Raw genomic sequence first — 6,451 nt, forward strand, 5'->3', positions numbered from 1 at the left:
GAATGTGGATGAGCCACAAAACATGCTTGAGCCCAGGAGCTCAAGACCAGCCTGGGAAACATGATGAGATCCCCATCTTAGTAAAAACTCTTTTTTATTTTATTTTATTTTTTAAACAAGAAGTTTATTTAAACAACAAGATGCTTGACTTGAAAGGAAAACTATATAGGATTCTTTTTTGTTTTAGAGTAATTTATCCCTACTTAAAGACATATTGCCCTGCATGTAACAGCTACGTACAAAAAAGTTACAAAATTGTCCTTGGTTTTACAATGATAAATGAAAAACATTAAAATTCTCCAATTGAACAAGGTATGCAAGGATTTTTATTTTTATCTTTTTATTTTTATTTTTGTTAAAACAGTGAGAGCAAAATAACTTACTGGAATACCAAGAGCTAAATGAGCATGCCACTAATGGAGAAAGGGGGTATTTTCACAGAATCAGTATTTTTCCCATTCTGTCTCCACTTGATGTCAATCAAAACATACCATTGGCTGTTTAGTTACAAAAAAAAAATGCAATATGCTTGTGCACGTATACCAGTTACTTTATGGGGAAGGGGGAAATGAAAGAATAGAAAAAACTGTACTGTAGTAGTCAAGATATGGTGGAACCAAATTGCAGTTTTCTAATTGAGAACGTAATCTTGGTCTTTAAAGAACAGAGTTCTGGAGAAAAGAAGCAGGTTCCCTTTTCAGTAGACATCTCCCGTCTGCTGTTGGAACACATCAATTGTATCTTCAGCCTCCATTTCCAGCTGTGCAGGTGTGTCTGTTTCATTGATTGGTTGCCCATCGAATTGTAATCTAATCTGCCTCATTGACCATCCCTGTCGTTCACAATAGGCTTTCAGTAGTTTACTGATTGGTGTATGCCTCTTAATCTTAAACTGCATCACAGAACCATCCTGCCCTGCCACTGTCAAATTAATATGATCGTGGTTCTCAGCCTTGACTCCTTCCTTGGGCTTTTCGTTGGCCATGGCGAGTGTCAGAGTCTCCTCAGCTGCCGCTTCACAAAAGAGGTACCAGGTTTGCATCAAACAAGCAAACTCTTTTTTAAAATAAATAAATAAATAAAAGGCCAGGCGCGGTGGCTCAAGCCTGTAATCCCAGCACTTTGGGAGGCCGAGACGGGCGGATCACGAGGTCAGGGGATCGAGACCATCCTGGCTAACACAGTGAAACCCCGCCTCTACTAAAAAATATAAAAAACTAGCTGGGCGAGGTGGCGGGCGCCTGTAGCCCCAGCTACACGGGAGGCTGAGGCAGGAGAATGGCGAAAACCTGGGAGGCGGAGCTTGCAGTGAGCTGAGATCTGGCCACTGCACTCCAGCCCGGGCGACAGAGCAAGACTCCGTCTCAAAAATAAAAAAATTTAAAAAAAAATAATAGGCCGTGCGCGGTGGCTCATGCCTGTAATCCCAGCACTTTGGGAGGCTGAGTCAGGCGGGTCACAAGGTCAGGAGTTCGAGATCAGCCTGGCTAATATGGTGAAACCCCATCCCTACTAACAATACAAAAATTAGCCGGGCGTGGTGGTGCATGCCTGTAATCCCAGCTACTCAGGAGGCTGAGGCAGGAGAACTGCTTGAACCCAGGAGGCGGAGGTTGCAGTGAGCCGAGATTGCACCATTGCACTCCAGCCTGGGTAACCCAGTGAGACTCCATCTCAAAAAAAAAAAAAATTATTTTTTTTTAATATATATATATATAACAAATATATATATATTTTTTGAGACAGAGTCTCGCTCTGTTGCCAAGGCTGGAGTGCAGTGGCGTGATCTCAGCTCACTGCAACCTCTGCTCCCCAGGTTCAAGTGATTCTCCTGCTTCAGCCTCCCAAGTAGCTGGGATTACAGGCTCCCACCACCACACCTGACCAATTTTTGTATTTTTAGTAGAGGTGGAGTTTTACCATGTTGGCCCAGCTGGTATCCAGCTCCTGATCTCAGGTGATCTGCTCACCTCAGCTTCTTAAAGTCCTGGGATTACAGGCGTTGAGTCACCATGCCCGGCTATAAAAATAATTTTTAAAAAGGAAGGAAGGAAGGAAGGAAGGAAGGAAGGAAGGAAGGAAGGAAGGAAGGAAGGAAGGAAGGGAGGGAGGGAGGGAGGGAGGGAGGGAGGGAGGGAGGGAGGGAGGGAAGAAGGGAAAGATCTCTCTATGTTGACTAGACTGGTCTCAAACTCCTGGGCTCGAACAATCTACCCACCTCGACCTCCCAAAGTGCTGGAATTATAGGCCTGAGTCACCACGCCAGTCAAAAAGCTATCTACTTTGGTCAAAAAGCTATCTACTTAGGGAATGTTTTGAAATAAATGGAGACCTCCAATTCTGCCCTCATAGTCAACATTTTATCCGTCAGCCAGACCTTCAGAGAATGACAAATGTAGACCACATCATTTTGTGCCCGTTCATTGGTGTAATGCCATCAGCCTATGTTCAGAGATGTTCCAAGGAGCTCCACCATACACCATGGTGCCTATAGTTAATAACAATATAATGTATTCTTGAAAAATGCTAACAGAGTGGACGTTATGCATTCTTACCACAAAAATGATAGCTATGTGAGGTAATGTTAATTAGCTATGTTAATTAGCTAGATCTAGTCATTCCACAATGTATATATACAGAACATCATGTTACATATGATAAATACAATTCTGTCAATTTAAACAATAAAATAAAATTTTTAAAGGAGCTCTAAAAATCTATTTTATTTGTCTACAGTGACCTTGGGATTTCCTGAAGGAAAGGCATTGGAGTAGAAGGAAGAGCTGTGTGTAAAAGCCTAAGGAGGAGCTGCCCGATTGTTAAGGGGTAGCAAGAAGCCCAGGCGTGGCGGTCCATGTCTATATTCCTAGCACTTTGGGAGGCCAAGATGGGAGGATCACTTGAGCTCAGGAGCTTGGACCACCCTGGGTAACATAGTGAGACCTCGTCTCTACAAAAAATGGTTTTGCTTTGTTTTTTCAAGACAGAGTCTCGCTCTTTCGCCCAGGCTGGAGTGTAGTGGCGTGATCTCTGCTTTCTGCAACCTCCGCCTCCCAGGTTCAAGGGATTCTGGTGCCTCAGCCTCCTGAGTAGCTGGGATTACAGGCGCGTGCCACCATGCCCAGCTCATTTTCTTGTATTTTAAGTAGAGATAGGGTTTCACCGTGTTGGCCAGGCTGTTCTCGAACTCGTGTCCTCCGGTGATCCACCGCCTTGGCCTCCCAAAGTGCTGGGATTACAGGCGTGAGCCACCATGCCCAGCTACAAAAAATGTTTAAAACTAGTTGGGTGTGGTAGTGCACACCTGTAGTCCCAGCTACTTGGAACACGAAGGAAGGAGGATTGTTTGAGCCCAGGAGTTTGAGACTACAGTGAGCTATGAGTGTGCCACTGCACTCCAGCCTGGGTGACAGAGCAAAACTTTGTTCAAAAAGAGATAAATATATAAATTAATCATAATAAAACTAAAAAGAGTACTCTGAGCAGTAGTGGTGCCACAGTTGGGACTACCTAGCTACTCGGGAGGCTGAGACAGGAAGATCACTTGAACCCCGGAGTTGAGTTCATTACTTCGGGCAACATTGAGAGACCTCATCTCTAATAAATAAATAAACTAGAATGATGACTGATAACCTGCAGCCACCTGCCCAGAAAATCAATCCATTATCTACAATTAAAAGCACAGGAGGCCGGGCGTGGTGGCTCATGCCTGTAATCCCAGCACTTTGGGAGGCTGAGGCGGGCGGATCACAAGGTCAGGAGATCAAGACCATCCTGGCGAACATGGTGAAACCCCGTTTCTACTAAAAATACAAAAAATTAGCCGGCGCGGTGGCGGGTGCCTGTAGTCCCAGCTACTTGGGAGGCTGAGGCAGGAGAATGGCGTGAACCCAGCAGGCGGAGCTTGCAGTAAGTCGAGATCGCACCACTGCACTTCAGCCTGGGCGACAGAGCAAGACTCTGTCTCAAAAAAAAAAAAAAAAAAAAAGAAGAGATGGAGTTTCTCCATGTTGGCCAGGCTGGTCTCAAACTCCTGACCTCAGATGATCCCCCTGCCTCGGCCTCCCAAAGTGCTGGGATTACAGGCATGAGCCACTGCGCCCGGCCCTCTCCTTTTTTATTTTTATTTTTCAGAGACATCATCTTGTGCCGTCACCCAGGCTGGCATGCAGTGGTGTGAACCCAGCTCACCGCAGCCTTGACTTCCTGGGCTGGAGCAATCCTCCTGCCTCAGCCCCACAAATACCTGGGACTCTAGGCCTGCGCTTCTATGCTCGGCTAATTTTTGCATTTTTATAGAGACAGGGTTTCACCATGTTGCCCAGGCTGGTCTCCAACTCCTGAGCCCAGGCAATCGGCCCACCTCAGCCTCCCAAACTATTGGGATTGCAGGCGTGAACCTTGGTGCCCGGCCTCTCTCCTTTTCCTATAAGGACACCAGTCATATTGGAATAGAGGCCTGCCTTACTCCGCTATGACTTCATCTTAACTGATTACATCTGCAACAACTCTATTTCCAAATAAGTTCACATTCCGCAGTACTGAGGATTAGGACTTTATTGTATCTTTTTTTTTTTTTTCTTTTTGAGACGGCATCTCATGCTATCACCCAGGCTGGAGTGCAGTGGCAAGATCTTGGCTCATTGCAACCTCGGCCTCCCAGGTTCAAGCAATTATTCTGCCTCAGTCTCCCAAGTAGCTGGGACTACAGGCATGTGCCACTACGCCTGGCTAATATTTTGTATTTTTAGTAGAGACGGGGTTTCACCATGTTAGCAGGATGGTCTCCATCTCCTGACCTCGTGATCTGCCCACCTTGGCTTCCCAAAGTGCTGGGATTACAGGCGTGAGCCACCAAGCCTGGCCTTAATTTTTGTTTGTTTGGTTTTTTTAGTACAGATGGTTTTTTTAGTACAGTCCCCGTGTTGGCCAGGCTGGTCTGGAACTCCTGACCTCAGGTGATCTACTGGCCTCAGCCTCCCACAGTGCTGAAATTACAGGCGTGAGCCACTGTCTCCAGTCAAAAGCTGTTTTAAAATTGCCTTTCTCCCTAATTACTGGTTCATCCGAAGCATCATATGAAAAGTGTTTTCTGTTGAATGTGACACTCTTTAAATTTAATTTCTATTTCTTTCTTTCTTTTTTTTTGACAGAGTTTTGCTCTTATTGCCCAGCTGGAGTGCAGTGGTGCTATCTCAGCTAACTGCAACCTCTGCCTCCGGGGTTCAAGCGATTCTCCTGTCTCAGCCCCCCTCCAAGTAGCTGGGATTACAGGCACATGCCACAGACGCCACGCCCGGCTAGTTTTTGTATTTTTAGTAGAGACTTGGTCTCATCATATTGGTCAGCCTGGTCTCGAACTCCTGACCTCAGGTGATCCGCCAGCCCCAAAGTGCTGGGATTACAGGCGTGAGCCACCGCGCCTGGCCTTTAATTTCTATTTCTAAGCCTGTGGATATTAACTTTTGCAACGCTGCAGCAGTTTTCAAAACCAGAGAGTCTAAACTCATTGCAGAAGTCCAGTAAACCCTGATGTGCTTGATGGCAATGTCCACGTGGACGCTTCTGTTTTGTAGTGATTTACTGACAACATTTGCCCAGTATGAACAAATAGGCGGGCTAGGCGCTGCAAGGACAGACTCCAAAGACAAATGCGCACAGCCGTCCTCCCGTCCGCCGCCCTCCGGCTGTTACAATGGCCACAGCTGCTCCGAGGTCTATTCCAGCCCCTCCGCCGGGGCGAGGCCTGCGCGTGCGCACTGTGCACCTCAAGAATGGCTCAGGCGCCTGCCCTGCCCACGTTGCCCGCAGGCCGGAGTCCCCCACCCTGCTGCTGGTTTATCGCTCCTGCTCATGCTTATACTCCTTTGTACCATGGGATTTTACTTACAAAACAAGTTCAACGATAAAAGAATTACGAATTTTAAGAGTGAAGGGGCCTGGCACGGTGGCTCACGCCTATAATCCCAATACTCTGGGAGGCAGGGGTGGGGAGGGAGAGAGAGGAGGGGGGAGGGAGAGAGGGGGGAGGGGAGGGGAGGGGAGGAACAGCAACAGCAGCAGAGCATTGAACCAGGCGCAAAGGTCTTTCTTAGAGAGGGCTGTCACACTCCCATACAGTTACATGGGCTTACATAAGCTACACCACCTATTTCCAGAGGAGCAGGCAAGGCAGTTCTAGCAGCCTCATCTCTGGTCTTGCATCTGTGGAGTCAGCTGGACCACATAATGCTTGTATCCAGGCTTCATTCCAGAAACATGTTTCAATATAAACTGGTCTTCAGATGAAACAAAAGGGAACTGGGTACCTGTGTCCTTAAAGGTTATGAAGATTTAGCCACTTGTTGGATGAGTTCCCTTGGGCAAGTCCCTTAACCCCTCTAGGCCTTGGTTCCTTCATTTGTAAAAGAATATAGCATTGTACCAATGTTAATTTTTTGACTTGGATCAC

At 46.7% G+C, this 6,451-nt stretch overlaps 1 pseudogene; it reads right to left on the reverse strand.

Annotated features, from left to right (window-relative positions):
• Positions 1-615: 615 nt before the first annotated feature.
• LOC119624803 (small ubiquitin-related modifier 2 pseudogene) lies at positions 616-985 on the reverse strand (annotated as a pseudogene).
• Between the last annotated feature and the right edge of the window lie 5,466 nt (positions 986-6,451).

Source organism: Chlorocebus sabaeus, chromosome 8 (assembly GCF_047675955.1).
Source record: "Chlorocebus sabaeus isolate Y175 chromosome 8, mChlSab1.0.hap1, whole genome shotgun sequence".
NCBI classification, from domain to species: domain Eukaryota; kingdom Metazoa; phylum Chordata; class Mammalia; order Primates; family Cercopithecidae; genus Chlorocebus; species Chlorocebus sabaeus.